The sequence below is a fragment of the Falco punctatus genome (genome assembly GCF_963210335.1).
Source record: "Falco punctatus genome assembly, chromosome: 1".
Lineage (NCBI taxonomy): Eukaryota > Metazoa > Chordata > Aves > Falconiformes > Falconidae > Falco > Falco punctatus.
In genome coordinates this window covers 99,218,641-99,242,111 of record NC_137580.1, presented here as the reverse complement: position 1 = coordinate 99,242,111, position 23,471 = coordinate 99,218,641, and the positions used below count along the sequence as shown (strand labels likewise).

The 23,471-nt window shown below is 50.1% G+C and overlaps 1 long non-coding RNA gene across 2 annotated transcripts in view; it reads right to left on the bottom strand.

Moving 5' to 3' along the window:
• The window catches only part of LOC308071053, a 112,465-nt gene that overhangs the window by 50,339 nt on the left and 38,655 nt on the right, over positions 1 to 23,471 (bottom strand). For both annotated transcript variants that reach the window (XR_013930969.1, XR_013930970.1), the window contains exon 1: positions 1,416 to 23,471. This exon is cut by the window's right edge and continues 38,655 nt beyond it. This is a non-coding gene — a long non-coding RNA (uncharacterized lncRNA). The remainder of the gene's footprint in view (positions 1 to 1,415) is intronic.

Genomic DNA, 23,471 nt, shown 5'->3' with positions numbered 1-23,471 from the left:
ACAGGCATCCCCCCCACTCCCAGACCTGCAGTGCCTCTTCTTCCTTGTACCAAGACCAGTCTGCACACCTGCAAGGAAGAAGGGGAGCCGAGGCAAGATGCCCCCTCCCCAGCACAGAGACATCCCTGCAGTACAACGTAAAGCACCAGGACCACAAGCTGCCTTGTGCTTAGATGGCCAGTCCTTTAACCAGCCCACCATCAACTTCTTTACACATCTTGAATTGTCTTGGTTGGTTGTTCAGCAGGTCATCTCCCTGCTTCTCTCCTCTTTTCACCCCAGTCTCTCATACAGCTTTCAGGATCTCCCCAAAATCCCTCTCCAGGGTCCTTCTCACTCCACCTGTATAAACTCCTCTCACACATGCAGCCCCAGCTCCCCTTCCAGCACTAACAAAGCCCCACACGAGGTCTGTCTGCCCACTTCACTGCCTAGGTGCGTTGGGAAGTGCTTCACATCCCACTGACTCTACAACACCTCTGCAAGGCACAGCCCCATGTGTGTAGCCCTGCCCCTTCCCTCACTGACTCTGCAGCTCTCTTCCAGCAGTGCCAAGGCAATTGAAGTCTCCCTGATCAATGCTCCAGGTCTTCCAGCCCTTTTTTTTTTTTAGATACAACCTCTCCAGGTGTGCAGGCATTTTCTGACTTGTCAGCTTGTTTTGCCTTGGGGGCTTCTGACAGTTTATCCTACTTTTTTTTCCCCCACAAGCAGAACTGAGTGCATGATATGTGAATGATTGCAGCCAAACTGCACACAAAAATATGCATCTCCAAGATACAAGATCCTCAAGCTTATTTCACAGCTGTTGCAATGAGCTCTGCTTTTTGCCCAGGCACCAACACGTCTGGCCTTCCATACCCAAGCCTGGGCATGGCCACTTGCCCCAGCCAGGCATGGGTAAGTCTGCTAGAGGGGCCAAATCCCAGCAAAGCTCCTTACTCATGGACACAAGCCAGCATCACTTCCCCACACGCCAGAGGTACCAGCTTGCAGAGCTAGAGCCCAAGGCCAGTTTGCTTGGGAACTATTTATAACACATTTGTCCTTGCACACAGTGCGCTGACACCTCCCATACACACCATGCCCAGGGTCTCACACACACTGGTACACATACCCCTGGCAAAAACAAAGCCCAACAAAACAAGTTATCCTTTCTAGGGGCTGAAATTACATCTTCAAGCTTTTTTTTTTCCCCCTCCACCAAAAACTCACAGGCACATTTATGGCAAAGCCAACACTATTAGCAACTTGCCTTTAGTGACACTGTCCATAAATATAGATTCCAAAAGCCAAGGTATTTTTTAGACATTAAACCTTTGCCTTATGAAATTCCCAACTCTCAAAAAAGCCCTTAAAAGCAGTTAAATACTCCATTTGAGTACTTGGAAAAGGCATTGGGGCACACCACTCACCTGGAAACAGTTGCTCTCTTCTCCTACTAAAATCACATGTCTTCCCGTTAAACATCCTGAAGAGCCCTGAGCAGAGCCAGCAATCCTCATACATCACCTTGCAAACAAACCAGAGCATTCCTCTCCTGAGCTATATATACACCCCAGCCCTAACGCCTTGTTTCCCCCAGCTGCTGCTAATTAAGGGTACAGGCCAGGCTGAAGGAGTTGCCTTTCAGCTGGTGCTTGAAGTCAAAGAAGGGTGAGGAGGAGAAGTGGCATAGGCTGTTCGAGGTGATGCTGCAGATGGGGGTTGCTGCTGGCTCCCAGGTACATGTCCTGTGCTGGAGGCTGGACGTGCTGCTGCTGCTGAAATGAGCATGTCTCCGTCCTGGGACCCAGGCAGCAGCAAGCACAGATGAAGCTCCCCCTGCACCCCCTGGGCTCCCCAGGGAGACCTGGCCCGAGACTAGGTAGGGGGAGGGCCTGGGAAGCGCTGGTGCTGGTGCAGGGCTTGCACATTTTGGAGCTGTTTGCACTTTCCAGGGCATAGCACGCTCAGATGAGAAGAGAAAGTGCATGCTGCCAGCTGGGTGCCTTATCTTTGTCTTTAAATAAATATGATTTTGTCAGGTTTATGAAAAATAATATAGCATGTTATTTTTCATAAGCCTGACTGATATCTCCATTTCCCATGGTTCAGCTTAGGCCATAAACATGACCCTGCTTGAGTGATTTCACCTTCCCCATTGAGCAAAGAACCTCAGCAGCACTCAGACCAAGGTCCTGACTGATTATCGACAAATTAAAAATATAAGCTATTGACCAGACACTGAGATAGAGTCCCTGAGCCGGTGTCCAGAATCTCAATGAGGTTATTGAAGTGGTACCGATCGATACTGCAGTTATAACACAGAAAGCAGGAGGATCGCTGCATACATAATGCAAAGGGCAGCGTGCTGGATGCTTAAGTAAATAGTTGTTCAAATTAACAAGGGTGCTCCGAGATGCATTCCTCCACTTAAAGCCTAATGACTTTCTAAAGTCAGAAAAACAATAAAGCAAGCCATCGCTCTGCAGGCAAGGAGCTGGGGCCGGGCCATTTCTTGCCATTCATCCCCAGCTAGCAGGGGGGACAGGCGGTTTGGGGCACCATCAGATGGGCACAGATGGTCCCATCTGCCACAAGCACTAGTTGGCTCAGTGGCAAGAATGCTTGGTGACCTGAGCCGGGCTGCTGGTGCTGCTGGTGGCCCCACTTGGTAGCAGTGCCAGTTTCTGCAGTGGCAGCCAGCAGCACCATGGGGCCAGACTCCTCCCCACCCTGGGGGAATGGCACGGTTTCACTTCCCCTATCTGCTGTGATTTATGGTGAGGGATGGGGAAACCCTGCTCCTCGTGGGTGCTGGCATCGTGCTGGTCAGGCTTTCCTGGCAGATGCATAGGTGAGAGCGAAGCATGAGCCATCTTGATGGGGAAACTCCATGTCTCCCACAACAGGGAGAGCCGGAGCCCAGATGAGGCTCAAGGTATAACATGGGTCTCCTGATTCTGGTCCCTACAGCAGCAAGTCCTCCTTGGCGGTGCCAGAGGCAGAAGTCACCTGCCATCAACAGCTGGCCCCAGCTGGGAACTCACCATGGCTTCCCTGCTCCCTCCGCTCCCCGCTCTTACTCCAGTGCAGGCATCCTTTGTTTACTTGGCTCTCCTGCTAATGCTTGCTGACATTTATATTGCTTTAATCAATATTAATTATCTTTTGTCCCAAGTCAACAAAACCCATTTTTTTATTCCCTACCCATTAGTTTGATGTCATATGGGATTTGTGCCTCTCTGACCCCGGTGGTGACACCACCAGGAAACCTCCCACTGGCCTTGCCTTCTCCGGTTCTGCCTCCTCCTTCTCCAAAGTTTCCTTCTCTTCCAGCCACTCTCCCCGGTGCCAGGATGCTGCAAACCGGGAGCTGCTGGCACAGCACCGAGCACCCGCCCAAGCCCAGCTGCCACTGTGCTTCAAGAGTTAAACACTCTGCTCGGAAGCAGCATCATTTACTGGCAAAACCCAGCGTACAGCATGCGCACCGAGGCCCCAGAGCCCTGTCCTCTGGGGAAGGCGTCGATCAGATAGCTGCCTGCATGTTTGAAAACATTTATGTCAGCGAGCAGGCTGCCGGCAGGCTCGCTGGGTTTCCTGGTACTGCCTGATCGACAGGGTCAGATCCCAGCAGCTGTTTTGAAGGAAGAGGCACGCTCAGCAGCTGTGTGTAGTGATAGAAACCGCCCGTGATGGTGCCATCCACGTTACTGCACAGCTCCGTCCTGGCCCCGCTTTTGGGAGGGATGCTCTGCCAGCTCAGCACCCCCAGCCGCCAGCGCCTGGTACAGGGGAAGCAGTGCTGCATGCTGAGGCTGGGCGCTGGCAGTGAGACATGAGGCAGCAGTGGTGCGGCGCAGCTCTGAGCAGACCCTCTGAGGGGTTTGCTGGATGATTTGGGCTGGATTTGTCCCACTCCAGTGCCACCTCTCTCGATGCCTCTTGTTGGGTCCAAAGCCCCCAGGGGTGCAGCATGTGCAGGAGCCATTGAGCCCCCTCATCTGCACCGCCTGAGCCTGAGCGCAGACTCTGCTCCCACCCTGGAGCAAGGGGTAGCCTTTGTCTTCTCAAAGCTCCAGGTCCCAGAGTCATGTGAATCTCAGCCTATGCTTTTGTTTGGCAGCAGCTCTCCAGCCCTTTTACTGCACAAAAATGTGAGGAAAATGTTCAAAGAAGAAAAAAACCTCTGTAAAAATGGAAGCAAAACTGCTTTTAATTTTTAACCTCATTGTCTTTGAGGCAGTCTTGTGATCGCAGAGCGTGAATCTCAGCGATTTAACACTTGGAGCTGGCGCTGGCCTAACACAGAAGACTGCAGATGAAAATCAGGAGCACGCAGACACCTGTATGTTGTGTTTTCTACAAGGTTCCCATGTGAGACTGGCATCTGATTCCTCTCACACCTCGGTGCGGCTCACTCAGCTGATGGCTTTCTCCGAGTGCACGCGGTAATGGTGTGGAATTATGCAGCAGGCAGCTAATCACAGCGGTGCTGCTCGGGGGTGAGGGGTACGGCTTAAGCAGCCGTCTCCGTTTTATGAAATGCCGTGCTGCAGTTCCAGCACTAAGGAAAGGTTTAAGCAGGGAGCAGCTACTAACAGATTCATTAAACTTGCTCCAGAGCAACTATAAAAAATCAATTTAGTTCACCAAGCGGCTTGAACTAGTGCCAGTGGCAGGGAGCACCTCCCAGCTGAGAGCTCTCCAGCTCTGAAGTGCCGCTATGATATTACCAGGACTGGAGTACAACAGCAGGAGACGATCTAAAGCCAGGCTCGGCGCAGGGCAGCGGAGCACCCCGCTGCAGGTCTCTGCTGAGGGAGATGCTGTCGGCTCTCACTGGGCCCCAGGCAGCGTCTGGACCCCCGGGAAGCCCTTGCCTTAAAACCAGTCAATAGTTCCCAGAGCCGTGGTGGAGCAGGAGGGGGGTTTCTGCCGGATGGGCTGGTGCCAATGCCAGACAGCTCCCACCTACGTCAAGCAGGATCCCGTCCCTGCTGGCCCCATGGGCTGGGAGCCAGCTCCCCTTGCAGGGAACCGAGGCAGCAAAAATACTCTCAGTGACCTTTTTACTGGTGGTGGCCAGTGCTTTATCAGAAGGTCAGTCCAACCTTTCCTGCTCTCACTTTATAATGAACATTTTCTCTTTAGTCATGTATTTTCAGAGCCCTGAGGAAATCCAGGGAGTTATTATCAGCCTAGAAATTTAACTCCTGGCAGAGCGATCCCTGCCCTCCCATATAAGTGGTCCTGCACTGCTGTGTCTCCACCAAGCCGTGCAGCTGATGCTCAGGTCCTGGCGGGCTAACCGGCAGGTTCCACGTGAGCAATTACAACCTTGGCTGCTGTTCTTTTTCGGCAAGCGGAGCCCACCCAGGCTTGCTTGCCGTGACATTCCCATGTACGGTAACAAACATCAGAAGTGCTGAGCCCTCCACTCTAGTGTTAATGAAAAGGTCTGGTGTTGCAGCATGAAATATTCATCGTGCCCCCATCCCTGCTCCCTCACTGCTCTGACTGCACGTCTGACGCTGGCCCTGGTGCCACAGCCAGCAGCCAGAGCAGAGCGCTCGCAGGCCGTGCCTGCGTTTCTAGCAAATGCAAGTGCAAAGAAATACACGTATATATTCCTTCCTCTGGCTGCAGTGTTCATTAGAAGAGCTACCACGGTGGATTTTGTTCCTGGTGGGCTGGCCTGGCAGGCACCTGCCTGAAGGAACTGCTTAAAATCCTCATTAAAAGTCACTTCAGAGACTGGCTAGAGGAAGGGGCAGTGATGCCAAGCAGAGGGCACTGGAGAGCGTTTACTTGCACATGCATTGTGCTGCTGGCACTTGTCAGCAGAGAAAAGGAAAGGACGGTCTTTAAATTGGAGGGGCTGGCAGAAGCACACCCGGCTGGGGGAGATTATTTCAGCTTTGCATCATCTAGCAAATGCTCTGCAGCAGCAGCTGGTCCCTGCTTTGCCTTCAGGAGGCCTCAGTGGGGGCTGCCAGACCCTGCCATTGGCATCTGCATTTCTCCAGGCCTTTCACTGCATGAGCAGAGCCCTGCGGATCCCTTCTCCCCTCACAAAATAGGCACCATATCCCCATACAGGGGGAGGAAACTGGGGCAGGGATGTTCAGCACCCAGGTGTCATGGGTGTCTGCCTCACTGCAATATTGCCAGGGAAGAGCAACGTGAAGCATAAACCATTAGAGCTCCTATTAAAAATGCCTTATCACATGGCAGGGGAAAACCAGATCTAGGGAGAGAAGAGGATGCAGGAGGGAAGGTAAATCCTTCCAGGCATTTCAGAGTGGGAAGGCAATGGGATAATGGAGCTTCTTCACATTGCAAAACCTGTGCAGGCTCCTGGGACAGCACACCTGGGCACGGCAAGATGATCCACACCTACTCGTGCTATAGCTCACAGGCAAAAATAACCACAGATGAAGAAAGAAAGGAGATTCTTCAGGAAGCATTAAGCTGAGCGAGTGAGAAAAAGGAGTGGGCGAGGGGCTCCTGTGAAATTCAAACATTTCCTTTCATGCACTTTCTAAATGTAGCTGCTCCTTCCCCATGTGAGATGATGCTTCTGCCTCTTACGTGGCAGGACCAGAGAGGCTTTGCAGGGAGGGAGACAGAGCTAGCCCTCGGCCCCTGTCCTGTCCCCATCTCCATCCCCACCCCCATCCCTGTCCCGCCCCATTCTGCCCTGCTGTGGCACCCACACGGGAACAGCTCCACCTGGGTTCTTCGGCAGGGGCAGCACTTCTTTCTCTGCAGCCAGGACCAGTGCACCACGCACGGCTGGAGGGGAGCCCAGAAGCCCAGCCATGCTCGCCTGCACCCAGGGAAGGAGGACAGCGTTCGTCCGACCCTGCACCTGAGAGTGGGTGGCAGGTGGCACGGGGCAGGCACCTGATATTTGCCCGGGGTGGGAACTGCACCAAGTCCCACCGCAGAGATGCTGGTGGGACGGCACCAGTCAGCGAGGCTGCCCCAGCATGCTGTAGCCTTGTATCCGAACAGGCTCAGCATGACACCCAAAGTGCCACCTCCAGCCAGGCATGACTTCCCTGCTGTCCCTGTTAGCCCTTGGCCACTGGTGGGTCCCTAGCAATGAGTGCATGGGTACCTGGGCTGACAGCTCTGCCTGCGGCCAGTGGTTTCACCAGTGCCCACATACACTGGAAAAGCAATTTTTCCACCACTCAGGTCACCTAAGCCATCTCATTTATCCAGGTGAAGAAAAACAAACAGGTAAGGAAAACACTGGGGCACAGAGGAGGGACAAAGACCTTTATTCTCTCTCATGAGTCACCTGCCAAAGGGATCATCATCAGAGAAAAGTTATCAGCGGAGCAGCGGAGCACAGAGGCAAAAAAAGCAAAACTGCAGAGAAATCAGATGCACTTCCAAAGCAAGCACGGAGCCAGAGCTATTTCTGCCGGAGCTCACCACACGGGGACCGGCACAGAGTGGAATGGGGCTGGAGAACCGACATTGTGGCTTCTCCCTGCGGGTTGGTTTTCACTGACCCAGATTTCATAAGGGCTGGTTCACATCCCCTCCTGCAGGTTCAGGAGCTGTGAGCTGTGGTTTCTGTCTGTGCTCTCAGCTGCACGCGGCATGCGGCGAGGATGCCAGCAGAGACAGGCCCACCACGCTCTGGCTGGGTGTACCCACGGGGGCTGGGGCACTCGCCATCCCCGGCTCCCGGGAGCTGTGGTGGGAGCTGGTGCACGGCTGCATGAATCCTGCTGACAGCACGTCCTCCGGGGCAGGGGCGGCCGAGCCTCTCTGGCATAGGACAGCGATGAGAAAGAACCAGAACGAAACTTCAGCAGCATTTGTATTCCCAACCGCTCTGTTCTATTCAACTTTACTTTTAAATGTGTTCCTTAGGTTTCTTTTCTCCTCCTGAAAATTTTCCTACAGTGAAAAATAATGCAAGGGCACAGGCTGGAATGAGCAAGTGACTTCCATCTCAATGACATGTTTAATGTGCCTGTGAATGGAAAGTCTCTTGCTCATTCCAGTCCCGTCCTTTGCATTTGGCTGTTCTGAATTTAGCAGGGCAATCATTAAACCTGAGTGATCTGGAGGAAGGAGTCCGAGCTGGCGTGTTCAGGCAGCGACGCAAGAACTGGTATGTGTGGAGAGGCGTGAACTAGCTCTAGGGATGGTGATGCAGGATTTCACCCCTCCCTCTGTGCCAAAGCAGAGGGAAGGAGGCTGAGCCAAGGCAAGCACCTGCGTGTACCCTGCTGAGGTGGCTTCTCCTTGTCCCAGACTCAGTCTTCTCTCTCCTGCCCCTTCCATGCTTTCCGCTGAGGAAGGAGGGAGAGTCTGGTGCAGAGCGATTGACCACAGCCTTGTCTGGCTTTGGGAGGGCAGGAAAGCTGCGGTGCAGAAGGGCTGCAGGAGGATTTCCCTTCAGGTACTCTTATTTATATGGGTCTGCGTTTTTTTTCTTCCTCCCGGGACTCATGGCCAGGCAACTCGCCAAACCCACTACCACTGGCAAAACCGGGGAAGCAGTGAGTGCCTTGCCACAGCACCTTGTAAGCAGATTAGACTTGATGTTGCTCAAGTATTGGGATGAAGTTATGAGTCACCTCTTCTGCCACAGCAAGCCATGGTATAGGTCTGCTGAAATGTCCTGCCTGGATCCCAGTATGGACCATGAATATGTTTTGCCTGTACCTCCGTGCTGGCAGAGCTGCAGCAGCTCCTCTGGAGGTGCCCTCAGTAACAATGAGCAAACTTCAGCAAATCCTTCCACATATTGTTGGTATAAAGATCATGGGACACCCTGCTGTGCATGATGCACAGGTGAGAAAAGTTGGTGTCTCCCCACACATACAGTTCATTTAATTAAGTCAACACTATTTGGAACATAGCAGAGTTATTTAATAAATAACTTCAGGACACAATTGTCACTGTGGGTTACTCTTCAGCAGCCGACTTGCAGGTCCAGGCTGACACTTGCAGGGCGACTCTGCTGCTAATTAGTTTAGTTCTCAGCTGTTGTGCCTTTTTTTCTGTTTACATAATTAATTCTGTGAATTTTGTATTCTCACTTAAACTCACTCTTTTTTTTATAGAGCAATCACTACTAAAAGATGAATTTTTTATAAGTTTGCCTTTGTTACTTTAAATTTTTTATAAACTTCTTACCCTTAAGGAATATTTCTTATAGCTGGCAATAAAGTATGTTAATTTCATTTGGAAAGGGAAATGTAAGTTTGTATTTTATTAAACACACACACTACCCATATATCTATGCATGCAGGGGGTGTCTGGGGCATTGAGGGCTGCACCAGGAGCACTGAGGGCAGGACGGTGACCCACACAATCCAAACTGGCTTTAATGGGGCACTGATGGTGCTTCCCATGTCCGTCCCCAGCCAGACATCCCGCTCCCATCACCCTGCCCACCCTGGGGCTGCTGGCTTTCCAGCTCTCCAAGCTTCCCAGCCCAGCTCTGCCCAGACCTGGGGTGGCTTGCCAGTGGCTCTCCAGCACCCAGGGTCCTGTTGCACTGGCAGCACGCTGTGGGTGAGCTCCTACCCGGAGCAGCAAGCCGCTAATGAGCCCAAGTCTCCATCACCTTCTGCTGTTGGCCATGCTGAAGGGCCCCTGTGAAAGTCTTTTATTTTAGTGTGATGAACAGTAATTCAAATTTGTTTCAGCTTGGTGGTTCAGCTGCCTGAGGTCAACCATGGGTGTCCAGCATCTTCCTGCCAGGGTGATGGCAAGGCAGGCAGAGTAGCCGGACACGGGCAGGGACGCCTGCAGCAAGCTGTGACAGCGAGGGGTCCCTGCCACCCAGCCCCCTGGGTCATCCTCCACTGTCACAGCCTCGCTCCAACGGGATCAACGTCTGTTTGCAAAGGTAAATCTGGCAGTGGGGCAGCCTGCTCCTGAGCTGCAGGCTGCCGTGCACTGTAAATAGCTACCCTTCCCTTTTGCCACAAAAATCTATATCTGGAAATAAAGCCCCTTTTTCACTTTGAAAATATTGCAGATTTTTATTCCTTCATTTGCATAGCACTTGAGATAGTCTGTTCAATACACAGAATATCTGCAGAATCACTGAAATACATATAATACGTATCTCATGCTAACTGAGGAGGCTGCAGCTCCGGCAGCAGAGGATATTACTGCATCATAAAGCACAAGCTACTGAAGGAGATAAAGAATGTTTTCCCCTTTGGACAAGTAACCAGCAACGCTCTGACATGTCCTCAGGTGAAGGCTGCTTGTCTGAAACTATCAAATGCAAGAACAAGCGGAGGGCAATCAGCAGTGACAAAGACACAGACGTTCTCCCTCGTAAAACACCAGGGTAAAGGGATGTAAACACACATCTGGACACAAATGCCTTGGCTGGTCATTGCATTATACATGGTGCACGGCCTCGGCGCTGCCTCCCTGGCTGTGGCATGGGGAAGCATGGCACTGCCCGGGTTGGGGCTCCCCACGCCGCGGTGCCAGCGCTCACTGCTCGGCCAGGGTGTGACAGCTTATGCCATCGGTGGGCACCCTGTCAATCTGGGGACTGGGGCAGCTGCTGAGTGTAAGCTCAGCACAGGCTGAGAGAGGGTCAGGCTCCAAATGCTGTGCCTACTGTTTTTCTGCACTTTTGTGAAAGATGATCATGTTTGAACACCTTGCTGAACTGAGGTTATGGAGAGCAATGCATTAAATACAACCAAAGCATGCCCTGCTTTGAGGCACTCCAGTTCCTGGAGCAAACGCAAATGCAGTGTGCTGGTGAGTGCAAATGGTGCTAGCTGTGTTAAGTCCACAGTCCTTCCTCACTCCTTCACACTGTATTCACTGCACTTGAAATGGTTTTCAGTTTTCTTTGCATCCTACTTTTCATGCTTTGATTTCCTCAGTTTGCTTTCATAAAGGGATTGTGTGTTATTAATAATTGCAGAGCCGCAGGAAAATGCACCCCCTTCTTTCATCCATGCTCTGTTTTCACTCCAAGCAGGGGCCAGCCCCCTGCCCTGCTGCAGGGGGACGACCACTATATTCTCCAAGTGAATGTGTAAGGGTTATTCACCTGCGCTGAGCTGGCTGCATCGCACACAGTACAATTCTTAGTCCAGAAAGTCCTTCTCTGATCTGCTCTGCACAAGCGGTGTCCTTGCCAGGGACGTGACTCAGCCGGGGCAGCAACCCCTGGCCCACCTGGCTCCTGCCTCCCTGGGCTGCTCCAGGTTCTGTTCAGGCCACCCTGGGGAGCACGGTGCTGTCAGCATCCCCTGGATGCAGCGCCGGCCAGCCTGCAGCTCCCTCGCAGCCTCACCGCCCAGCAGAGCCAGGGCTTTGGTCATCACCTGCCTCAGACCAAACCTGCTCCAGAGCCTGCACGCTTGTAACAAAGGGTTTAGGAGAGAAAATGCCAGTGTCAGCCTCAGTCAAAGATGATCTATGATTGCTCAGCCTCATTTGGGGTACTCAGAAACAAATCGATGGACTACTGGGTCTCCAGACTAATAAATAATAACAATGATAAAAATAAAATATAACTAATAGTAATGCAGTGCATTCACAGGACACATTCCTCACACTTAATAGAGGCTTTGCTATTGAGCTTGATTAAAACTGACACAAAATAAACTGTTCTTTCACATTTGACTCAAACCCATCGGCTCCTTTCTCTTAAGGACAGAGGCCATCTCTGCTGCTAATTACCCAGCTGCAGTGTGGCGGTGGCAGAGCTGGTCCTGGCTGGCTCACCTCCATGCAATGGAAACACCACTCCCCTCCGAGATGCCACCTTGAACCCAGCCAGATATAGGTGAGTTCAGAGAACAATCCGAGAACTAGACGCACCAGCCAATGCAGCCTTATAGCTGTAATTCACCCTAATTATTTCCTCTGTTAGAGTATGCATTAATGACCCTGGTATTAACGCAGAGTGCTATCATTTGTTCCCATATGTACCAGATTGCTCATTAATACCCTGTAAATCGTAACAAGATGCTTCCTGGCTGTTAAGTATCATTGTGTATTTAAAGGGGTTACCCTGTGCGAGCAAGAAGACCCTGACTGCGTCTGCAGCCCTGATGCTTTTCTGGGAGGACAGGGTCACAGAGCTGGAAACTGTGCAGTTGTACACCATCGAGTCCTGGATATCTCTGCTCAGTGCTGCCTAAGAGCCCTGAACCTCCCATCTCCTGGTGCCTCCTTCCCCTGGAACCAGATAGGTTCAGTTAGGTTTCCTCAGCTAAAATATTGTCAAAGCCAACGGTTGTCCCAGATAAAACGTATCCAAATCCTACTTCTTCCTCCTGCTATAGACTTTATCCCTGCTGCAAGACACTGAACCTGCTTTGGCTGTTCTCAGTACCATGGTTTTACACCAAGTATGTGATTTTTGTTGCCTGTGCAGTGCCCAGATGATGCCCATGGCTCTCAGCTGTGTGTCAGGGCAGCGGTGAGGTTTTCCCAGTGCTCTCCCTTCACTCTGGGTTGACGCTGGGCTCTCATCCTCCACAGTGCACATATGGGGGTTTACTGCCCTGCTTTGTACCCGAGAGCAGGGGCTCCAAGGAGGCTCCCAGCTTGTGGGCCAGCATTTTGGTGCAGGGCATGGGCACCTCCCCTGGAAGAAGGTTATTGCCCCAAAAAGCTTATGCCTTCCACCAGCAAAGACTAGGCAAGAGGAAGGTTGTCTATGCCCAAGTCACAGCCGTTGAGGTCTATGTTACCTGTCCAAAACTGTAGCAGAAATAAACCTTTGAGTTGGAGCCCAGCCAACCATCCCCAGGGCCACCCTTCCCACCTCTGCGGTGGTCAGCAGCCCTGCAGGAGCACAGCTGCTCACAGCACCGTGCGCTGGCAGCAGCACGGCCCCGCCGTGGTCTGTGGGTGAGCCCGGCGCTTCGCTGCTGCTGAAGGGCACGTTCTGCAAACCTGACCCATGCTCCAGCCATTGCTGCCATCAAACCTCCCAGGGAGTTTTGCTTTGGAGCAGGCATTTCAAACACTGTGACAACTTGAAATCAGGAACCGGCTCATTTTAATCTTTCCTCCTTTGATGACTTCAGATCTATATTAGCACAAGATGTTTTTAATCTCTTATCTGTGGCATTTTGTTTTCCCTTTAATCACACAAGGTGGGCTTAACCAGGAGGATATTATACAGTTCCCTCCTGCTGCTCCTTTGTAGCTCAATACTTGCACATACTAATGTTCAATTATTTGTTACACAGTGTCTAATATTTTCTATAGTAAACAGAGTTTTATTATCAGTTAATGTATTGATGAAAGGGCATGAGTTAGTCAATTGAATATGTAATAAATACAGAAATATACTTGAACTATTGATTACTCCACTTGCTTACGTGAAGTATTGATATACAGTGTGCAGATTTGCCCTCAGACTGTTGAGTCATGATACAACAGTCACCATTTTTAATAATAAAGGGTGACTATTTTTGAACACTTCACAAGAAAAAATCCATTTGCTAAATGGGTTTTTGCGTATTGCTGGGACTACTCATGTGGAAACTGTGGGAGAGGAAGAAGGAGAAAGGTGCCAGCTATCTGCGTGCCTGAGGAAATACAGGCTCAACTAGGAAAACACAGATTATCCTCTGTATCAGAGTTACATCAAAGCTGTTAATGAAAGCCTGTCAGACGTGAAAGTGGCAAAATCAATGTCTCCAAAGTTTGGATACATCGATACGAGGGTTGTCCAAACAGCCTGGCTCCCCTCCACACATGGATCACGGTGGCTTCCAGCAGCGCTGGAGCCCGGGTTGGCCACGAGTGGGAATTTCACTTGCAATTTTCTAAGTGATCCTGAAATTCAGGGAGGGAAAACACATTCTTTTTCAGACCCCAAACTGGTATTTCTAAATGCGCTTTGAAAAAACACCATAATGTCTAATTCCTGAAACTTTGCCTGACAGCAAGCTGTCCAAAGCTGGGACGTGCAGAACTGCCCTGCAGCCAGGCTGGGCTGTGGTGTGCTGCTGTGTGCCTGTGGACCCTCTGCCCAGGCTGGCAATGAAACTGGGGGGCTTCAGGGAGCCACGTTCTCTTCCTTGTGTGCACCAACACTGTTATCCTGCTCCTGGAAATGATTCCCCTCCCATTGCCCCCCCAAGCTCTAGCTGGGAGCTGCACAGACCGACTGACTTCCCATTCCCTCTGGCCGTCAGAGGCAGCACATTTCAAGGGCAGCCCTCCCGGCACCCCGCTGCTGGCTTCCTGTGCTGCCTTCTGCTTGCTCCTGCAGGAGAAGTTTTGTTGCAGATGTCAGCTTGTGCAAGCGCTCACGCCCCAGACGGTCATTCCCATGGCTGGGGATCAGAAAGCAGGCGGTGGAGACCCCACACTGGGCTGCTCCCACCGTGAGGGCAGCCCGTGTCTCGACTCCAGTCGATGTCTGCAAGACACTGGCTGCATGCCTTGCTATTCCTGCTCATTGTTTACAATCGACAGAGGGATCACCACTTCCAACGGGAGGTTTGCTTCCAAGTTTTTCACAGGATGTCCTTCTGGCTGTCAAATACCCAGAAATGCCAGTGGTGATGGCTGGGATGTGCATGCAGCAGAGGTGTTTGTTGGGAATTCAGCATCACTCACGTTACAGCTGGGAGCCGTCTGACACATACATAAGGGTTCCAACTGAGCTCTTTCCACCCTGAGCCACCTTCGGCCAGCACAGAGCGGGGAGAAGCCACAGCTTTTGAACAGCCTTGTGCAAGTCCTTCTACTCCTACCAGCAAAATGTGGTCTTCCTCTTGTCCCTACTGAAAGGGAGGTGAAACAGTCTGAGGAGCTGCTGTAGCAGAGGTGGAGATTTATTGTGATGGCCCATCCTGCAGCAAGAAGCGGTGACAGCTGATTTCCAAGTTGCAATATCTTCCTCTGAAATTTCCTGTACATATAAACATAAGTCAGGTTGAGAAACCTGATCAGATTACCACATTTTGCAGGCTATGGTGCATTAGCTGGGCTGCAGTAACTGCCTGTGTATGTGTTCTTAGTTTGCAGCAAACGTAAATTTATATTTAAATCACTTTCTTGACATTTAAGATGGGTAACAGTACTTTGCAATTACCTTGGGATAAGAGTGCACACATGACAGTTAGCTTAGATGACCTGTAGCAACCCGTTAAGTGCATTTACTTATTTGCAGAAAAGGAAGAGGGAGAGTAATGAACTGAAAAGCTGTGACGAAGAAAACTGATTGTCTCGTCGTGACTTCGATATTAAATTCAGCCACAGCTGTGCTAGGGCACGACACCCCAGTGAACCTCCACCTTCTGAAGGCGCTCTCTCTGCTCATCACATACCTCCTGATCTATTAATTGCAGTTTGCACAACAGGAAGGTCCCAAGTCACTGAGACAAAAGGTCCCGTGTACGGTGGGAATCAATGAGGAACCCTTTCTCCCCCCATGCAGTATCTCGCCATCAAAGCAGATTTCACAGCAGCGCTGTCTGGAGACCCCTTTGCAGGGCAAGAGCTGCTACTGCCCTGTTTCACCTTCCCCAGGGCAGTGGAGGATGGAGCAGCAGTGGCTCCGGGGCTCAATTCCTAGGGTTACATCCCCACGTAAGGTAGCTTTCAGTGGAAAGAGGACCCCAGCTCTTGAAATTCTATATCAACCCCCCACGTTCGGTGCACAGCTGCCCTTGTGTCTTTATTAACAGCCCCTCTCTATTCTACAATTCTAATGTTTCTTTTGCCTCCCTGTTTTAACCCTGAAACACTCCCCTCTTAGAGACCATGTTCAATTAATGTCTAATCTCCATGACTCTCAGCCAGGAGGCGGATCGGTTACTGCCACCAATAATGACTCCATTTACAGACCTCTTTCAGCAGGAGCAATGTGATCCTAAGCCCATGACTTTCCCAGTCCATTCACAAACTTCTTTAGACATCCCCCCTCATTAAAGAGTCACTCCTGCCTTCTGCCCCACCTTTACTGAGCACTATAGAAGAGATGCTCATACCGTATGGAATTTCTCCTACACAATGGTCGGTGAGCAAACAGCTTTAGAGCACATCCCTTTTCTGCCAGCCTCAAGGCTTTGTTAAGAGGCTGGCAGCAATCTGGAGCGTTATGGCAAAGTCAAAAACTCAGGGCAACTGCTGGCTTGACTGGAGCTCATCGACCTAGCCCTAAATGTGCTGTAAGCAAAAACTAAGGAAAGCGATGCCCGTTCACATATGCTTCCTAAAGAGCTGGGAGGAACCTAAACTATCATTCTATGAAATGAGAAGTTTCCAGATAGAGTCACGGTAGGCAAAGGCAACCCAGCTACAGTGGGAACCTGTGGCTTAAAAAGTGGAATAAATGACAAGCCAAAGAGAGAGGCAGCAGATGGGATTTTGCCGTCCCTGCTGAAAGAGAAGTGGAGTTTGGGTGGAGGTAGGGTCATCACAAGAGATACAGCTGATCAAGCAGAGGGAAGCAGGGCCACACAGAACCCCACCAGCTGCTGGCTCGATTTCCCTCCCAGCTTGAAAAGATCCAGGAATGGTTACAGAGCGGAGGGCATGGAGGAATGGACGGTGCGATCCCCACGATGGCTGCGCGGCACATCTGCCAGCCGAACCCGCTGCCCTGCATCTCCAAAGGAATTACACAGCAAGAGGCAGTGCAGCAGGTTTCTTCTGGATTTTAGATGAGTTCATGACACAGCAGCCAAAACTCACCAGAAAAGTGTTACCCAAACTATTGATTTATTGGCAACAAACAAAATCTGAGTGCAGATGGGACCGAAGGAGTAGGATCAGCGATGCTGTGCCAGCCTCAAAAGGCACGATGAGCACAGCCTTTGCTCTTGTGTCTTCACTGCTTCTAGTTTTAATTTAGCTTAAATGTTAATTGTCCAAGTGAATGAATTTACATATTTCTGCGGTTCTGGCCATCTATATTTGGCAGCTTGTCTGCATGACTGAAAACTCTTCTGACCTTTGCTATCAAATAGGTTTTGGATCCTGGGAAATCAGAGAACAAATTATGTTCATCCAAAACATTTTCACCCCAGAGGAGCAATGAAAGACCCTGCTAGCCAGCTTCGTCCCCGAAAGGCAATGCTTTTAGTTGGGAACTGAACAGAATTAATTCCAGGTAAATATTAGCACTGGGTAAATGGTAAAAAGTGCAGCAGGTACATTTTCAGGTTCAAAATATAACTTCGATTTGACTGGATTGTTTAGCAAACATCATTTATTGATTTGCAGTTTTAGAAGCTATTATGAAAAATTCTCTGCCCAAGAACTTAGGACCAGTAAAAGCTTCTAGAAAAAAGCACTAAGAGCAGACCCATTGATCTCCTCAGCAAAACTCATGCCATCTCACCCAATGTAGGGTGAGCAAAACTCTTTCAAAACGATGGTATCACTGTTTTTTTTTTTTGATGAAAGGCACAGCCTTGGGTTGCTAGAAAAGCGATATTTTCAGAAGTTTCATCAGATTTTCTCTGTGTTTCAGTAAAAGATTCAGGTTTTCATTGAATGAGCCAAGAACTCAGGAGCGTGAGGTTTTCACAAACATCAAACTTCCATTCATGTTTTCTGGATTTCTCACCAATGTTTTCCTTTACTCAAAAATGTTCTTTGGGAAAAACCAAAGCAAAACTGCCCTTCCCAAGGGACTTGGCGAGCAGTGGCAATCAAGTGCAGGGGGACCCTGAGGCCACCACCTCCTAGCTCCCCGCAGCACCCCAGATTCTCCGGGAGCTGGAGTAGGGAGGGATGCTGGTGGGGGGGCTTGGGCAGCTTTATCCACAGTAGACCTCATCCTGGTTTGCTCCCAGGACAGCAGCACAGCAGCTCTGAGGAGCCACCCCAGTGCCGATGTATGGCATGCACCACAGTGCAGCTCGGCGCACGCCACACGTACAGCGTCTGTCACACTCCCCTCTGCTGCTGCCTACCTTGCTGAGTTAGTTATGAAATTATCTTCACATTTGGGGGCAAAAATAAATATTTAATTGTGGTAATAGCCATAATTTGCATTCAAATGTTTTTCAGAGTAAGAATTCCTCACTAAATGACACCAAAGGCTTTTGAGAATGATGAACTTATTTGAGAATATTGCTTTCTATGCCACTGAACATCATCACCAGAAAAATGGCTAAATTTAGCAAATAAAAAAAACCAAACAAAAAAGAAAAAAAATCTATTTTCTCAGCTGTAATAAATATAGCGGGTAGTAAAAAGGAGCATACTTCAGCTGTAAGTGGGGTATTGTTATTTGATATGTGGGAGAAAAAACAGAAAGCTAATAAGACATTTTTATACATAAAAATCACGTAATCCTGGTGCATTATACATGTTGTACTTATTCACGGTCTATCCATGGGCAGATATTTATTATTATACACAGCTATCTGTTTTGCGAGGAGATGCAGATCCAAGCTTTCATACAGAGAATCTCTGGGTATCTCCCTTACCTAGAGAGCATTCTGCTGTTATTTATCTCATTCATAAATAGGACTCGTTCCCCTGGTTGGGATATTCCAGGTCACTGTTCCTGCATCAGCTCCACCAGACCTCATGCTCCTCAGCTCTGCCCTGGGCACGGCAAAGGTGGCTCAAGGTCTGCCTGCGGCTCCCAGCTGGAGCATGTCCCCTCTCCCATGACTGAAATTCTGACTTTGTGCCCTTACTCTTTGTTCCCTAGCTGGGGGAAATGTCTGCTAATGAACAGTAAAGCAGGCTTACACCACACACTCAGGTGTTGTTTGCCTACACTTGCTCCCGCTGCCTGGAGCAGTTCTGAGTGTTGGGAAGGTGATGCTGACCCATGCCCACATGTCTCTCCCAGCAGGGATGCAGAAGCCCGTGCTGGCTTGCCTGCTGCTGGTGATATCTCTGTGTGTATGGAAAGATGCTTCTCTAATACACTGGAATTTTGTCTCCTGTTTTTCTTTCATAGGCAGTGAGTTATCTATCCAAGTGCTATTCAAAGCAACAAAAAGAGCACATCCTTTTAGTTTTGCCAGCTTTCTGAGTTGGTTTTGTTTTGTTGGTGTTTTTTTTTTTTTTCCAATTTCCTTTCAGTCCTGAACACTGGTTGCTGTATGTCTGCCCAGTCTGCTCTTATGGAGAGATAATCCCATGACTTGATTTTCAAGTACATTTAGTGTCTAGACAGGGCATTGGGTCCTTTGTCCTTCCCTCCCAGTTCCCTTATTGATTTCAATAGCCCTTCAGGCATGAGGCACTTTCTAAATTCAAAAATTGCCATCCCATGCCACGTCCACCCCACATCACCTCCACGCCATTATTCTACCAGACTTTCTGCTCACTCTTCTCATAAATAACCAGAGGGGGAAAAAAATCGTATCTGTGGTGAGAGATGGCAATTATAATGAAGGGTGAAAAAGAAAACCTAAGAGCAGCCACCCCAGGGTGGGAGCACCTCAGCCCCCAGGAATGCTTTCAGCAGCAGCCCCCTGACAGGCTGCAGCATCTCCAAGAGATTCAAAACTCGGGCCGTGTGTCAGGTCTCCCCGGGCAGGCACCCAGCCTGGCACGTGCTCGTGCAGCCCGGGCATGGAGATCGGCACCCCTGCAAGATCCGGCACACGCTCCTGCTCTCTGCATTCATATATCAGGACAACCCAATTAAGTCATTTACAGTGAGGACCTGGAGATGGCAGCAACATATAATCACAAACATAAGCAGTTTTTACATGGTAATTATATATTCTATTTTTTTATCAGTGCGACACAGACAGAAGATTATTTTATGCTTGATATCATTCTAATTTTTGATCCATTCCCCCCCCCCCCCCCAACTTAAAAAGGATTAAGATTGGGCTTCTGGTAATAATTTTGGATATGCCAACTTTATAAGTACTACGCAGCATTGTATTAAACTGATTATTAGGTACTTTTGCTTATTGTTAACACCGTTTCTCTTCTTCAGGCTAACATCTGAAATGTATGAAACCAGATGGTTTGAATGGTCAAGCTGATAGGCCAGAATATTTTTTAAGTCTGTTTTAAAATAAAACACACTATTGCTTTAAACTCCATCTGATAAAACAGACTCAAGTAGATCGGCAAGGAGAGAGGAAACACTGTGCCTGGCTTTGATCATTTTCAAAAGGAATTGGCATGTGTGATTTTCTAGAAGATGAAGGCACCAGGTGAAACTATTTCATATCCCAAGACCTTTTCTCTGCTGAAACTAACATCTGCTTCTCGTTTTCGCCGGGTTTGAAGAGCAGTCTGCCTGACCCCGTTTACATCAATAATTGGTTTGTATCAGCAGCTTGGTTGAAGGCTGCCGCCGAGGCTGCTTGGGTCAGGCTGTGGCCGGGTGCGAAGGCACGGAGCGGGGAGGGTGGAGAGGATGGAGAGGAGCTGCACCTCCATCTGATGAGGGATGGGCAGGCAGGGGGTCTGTGCCAGCTGTCCTGATGATGCCTGCAGGGGGCCAGTCCCTGGTGGGTTTGCAGAGGGAGATCCTGGCGGGATGCATCCCACAGGAATGGGGCATGGTGGGGGGACTGCTACCCTCGGGAAGGTGGCTCTTCCCAGAAGGAAGCTCATCTGCTGCCCTTGGGTTGTGCCAGCCCTGGGCTGGGAATTTCGACAGTTGCCAGCCCCTCCTTCTCCTCTTCTCCCAGTGTGAGGGCAGGATAAGGGGGAGTGGCCCTGGGATGCAGAGAGACCCTGGTGCTGGAGGCAGGGCAGCTTGGGCAGGCGGGAGTTTATGAATGGTGTTTCACTCCCCTGTTCCTCAAAAGCCTTCTCTCTCCTGATTTTTTTCTTCCTTCACAACATCCGTCCCTGCACACATACAGTGATTTTTTGGCTTTCCACCACAGAGCAGTGTCCACAGAAATGGGCAGGAGGGGTGGAAACAGGAAACAGCTTCTCAGCAGGGCAGCAGCAGAGCCCCCCATGCCATCTCCCCTGTGGGGGCAGCCCGTGGTCCCACAAGACATGTAGCTCTGGGGCAACACAACCCCACCTCTCTGGCAGCACCATGGTGGGGTGGGGATGGGATGCTGCTTGGGGACGTGGGGACCACCCTCACCCCACAGAGCCAAGAGTGGCTGGTCCCACGCTCAGTGTCCACAGCCCACATGTCTGGCACAGGAGCAGGCACATGCAGCCTTGCTCCCACACCTCGTTAGCCCCACTTGTTAGTGAGAGCAAACCTACCACAGGGATGCATAGGACAGACCCAAACCCTAATTAGTGCAGAAGGCTCTTGGGCTAAAACAAGCAGCCAAAGTCCTCCCTGCCCCAGCTGGCAGCATGGCCATGCCACACCACCTGCCCACGGCAGCACCACTGAGGCATCTGCATATAATCAAGCTATTGTCAAAGACAACATTAATTGTAACTAGTTCTCTAATAGCTGAAAATAACTAATTTAATTCTCTCCATTTGGCACCAGTAGGGAACAAGTCCAGAGTAAATGAGCTCATGGTTAGGAATCAAAGATTAACAGACTATCTAGGAGTAATTTCTTCTCCACATGAATTAGCAAATCGTAGGTAATGACTGTGGACAGAGCTAGACAGGTTCATTTTACTAGGTCAGTTAAGAATAGCCTAGGATAATTAAATTGTCTCTAGAGCCAGTAACAATGCTGGAGTTAGAAAAGGCTATTTTTCCCTTGCTGTTCCTCTTCTGGGTAAATCATATTTGTCCTTAGTGTTGCCCTCTGGGGCAGATCTGCACTCGTAGGTACATTTATTTTTTTGTTGTTTGTTTGGCAATGGACTATATTTTGGGGTGGCTGGACCCAGGGCTGCAGCCAGGCCAGTGCCCAAGCAGGGGTCCAGCTCTCCTACCCCTGCTGTGGGTGCTGCTTTTGGGGATATTCTCACCAGGTCCCCACCACGGGGCAGCAACCAAGGCCTTGCTTTACGTGGAGGGCTGGGCAGGAAGGTGACAGCTGTCCCACCCAGCATGACATGCATGAAGTTGGTGACATGCTTGCCTGTCTCAGCAGCCTTGTGCATGAGCTGCAGCATCCTTCACCTGCTCCCCTTACCCACCCTGCGAGCCCCCCGCATGCACGGAAGGGAAGGATTTGGCCCGGTGGTGCTTTGCTTTTATCTTTCCTTGCATATAGGGAGTGGGGAAAATTGTGTTAAAAAAGCCTGCATGAGAGGCTTGTGTCACTGGTCACTCACATGCCGGTGTTTACCTGAAAGAAATAATCTCAGCGTCCCTTGGGAACTGGTGCTTGGGGTGGACTAGTGAGAGCTTGGGAGGCTCCTTTCTTGGAGCCTTTTATTTTTTCTGGGCATTACCTGGGCACAGAACGCAACTTTACTTCTCCTAGTGCTTGATGCCGACTGGAAAAAGGATGCAGCATCATTAAAAATAGAAGCATGAAAGATTATTTACATTTCAAGAATAGCTAAGGTCTTTAAAGAAACTTCCATCATCCTTTAAAGGCTCTTAGTCAAACGCTGTTCATTATTAATGCCTGTTGGCTTTATTTAGCCTATGACTACAATTATATATTTATGAGGTAATCAGCAATTGGAAATTTCCCTGTAATGGTAACTGGAGCTTGGCATCCAAATAAAATGAACACCATTAAGGAAGTATTGCGGTCATTGGGGTGGATCAAGTGTGCTAATAGCCCAACTAACAGCAATTAAGTCAATTAACCATTCAGACATATGCTGCTCAATTTCCCTGCTTAAACAGCCCGGTGCATCTGCGAAATTTGTGGAACTTATTTATGGTGTAAGCGGCTGCTAGTCATTATTAACCAGGGGAAACAGTGAAAATAAGGGAGGCTTGTAAAAAATTAACTACTGCAGCAAAAAGATCAGCTAATTGCCAGTTCCCCTCCGCGTCGGGGAAGGTTTCATTTTCCAGAGTATTTATTTATTGTCATTTGAATGTTGCTATGAGTATTTCATGGCTTTGCACGTACAGGTGGATGGGCCGTGCCATGGCGCTGGATGTTGGCGGCTCCGTGGGCGCACAGAGCTATACCGGGTGGGCTCGCACAGGAGCGGTGCTGGGCACTTTGTCCATCTGTCCCGTGGGGCTGTGTTGGGGTGGGAGGCTGCCCCATGGGGACCACGCTGGGGTGTCAGCGAAGAGCCGGGGGTCAGGAAGGAAGGTGTAACAGGGATCAGGCGGGGAGACCCTGAGCAGCCCCTCAGAGCCAAGAGCTCACGGCTCCCCAGACACCAGGAACATCCTGGGACTGAGCTCCTGGAGCCCAGCAAAAGGTCCATCCTCCTCCTCCTCCTGACTCAGCAAGGCTGACCCAGTGACTGTGGGTCCTGGAAAGCCCTGGGCTGGGACACCATCCCTGAAGCCACCAGCGTATCCAAAACCCACCCTTTGCCTCCTGAGCGCTGTGGACTTATTGACATGAAGCACCTTTCTTCCTCCTTTCCCTGTTTCAGTTTCTTGCCATCTGTTCAAATGAGGATGCTCCAAAGTTTTGTTAAGTGCCCGTTTTAATGAACCCCATTAAAGTTAACCTAGCCATATAATATACAGGA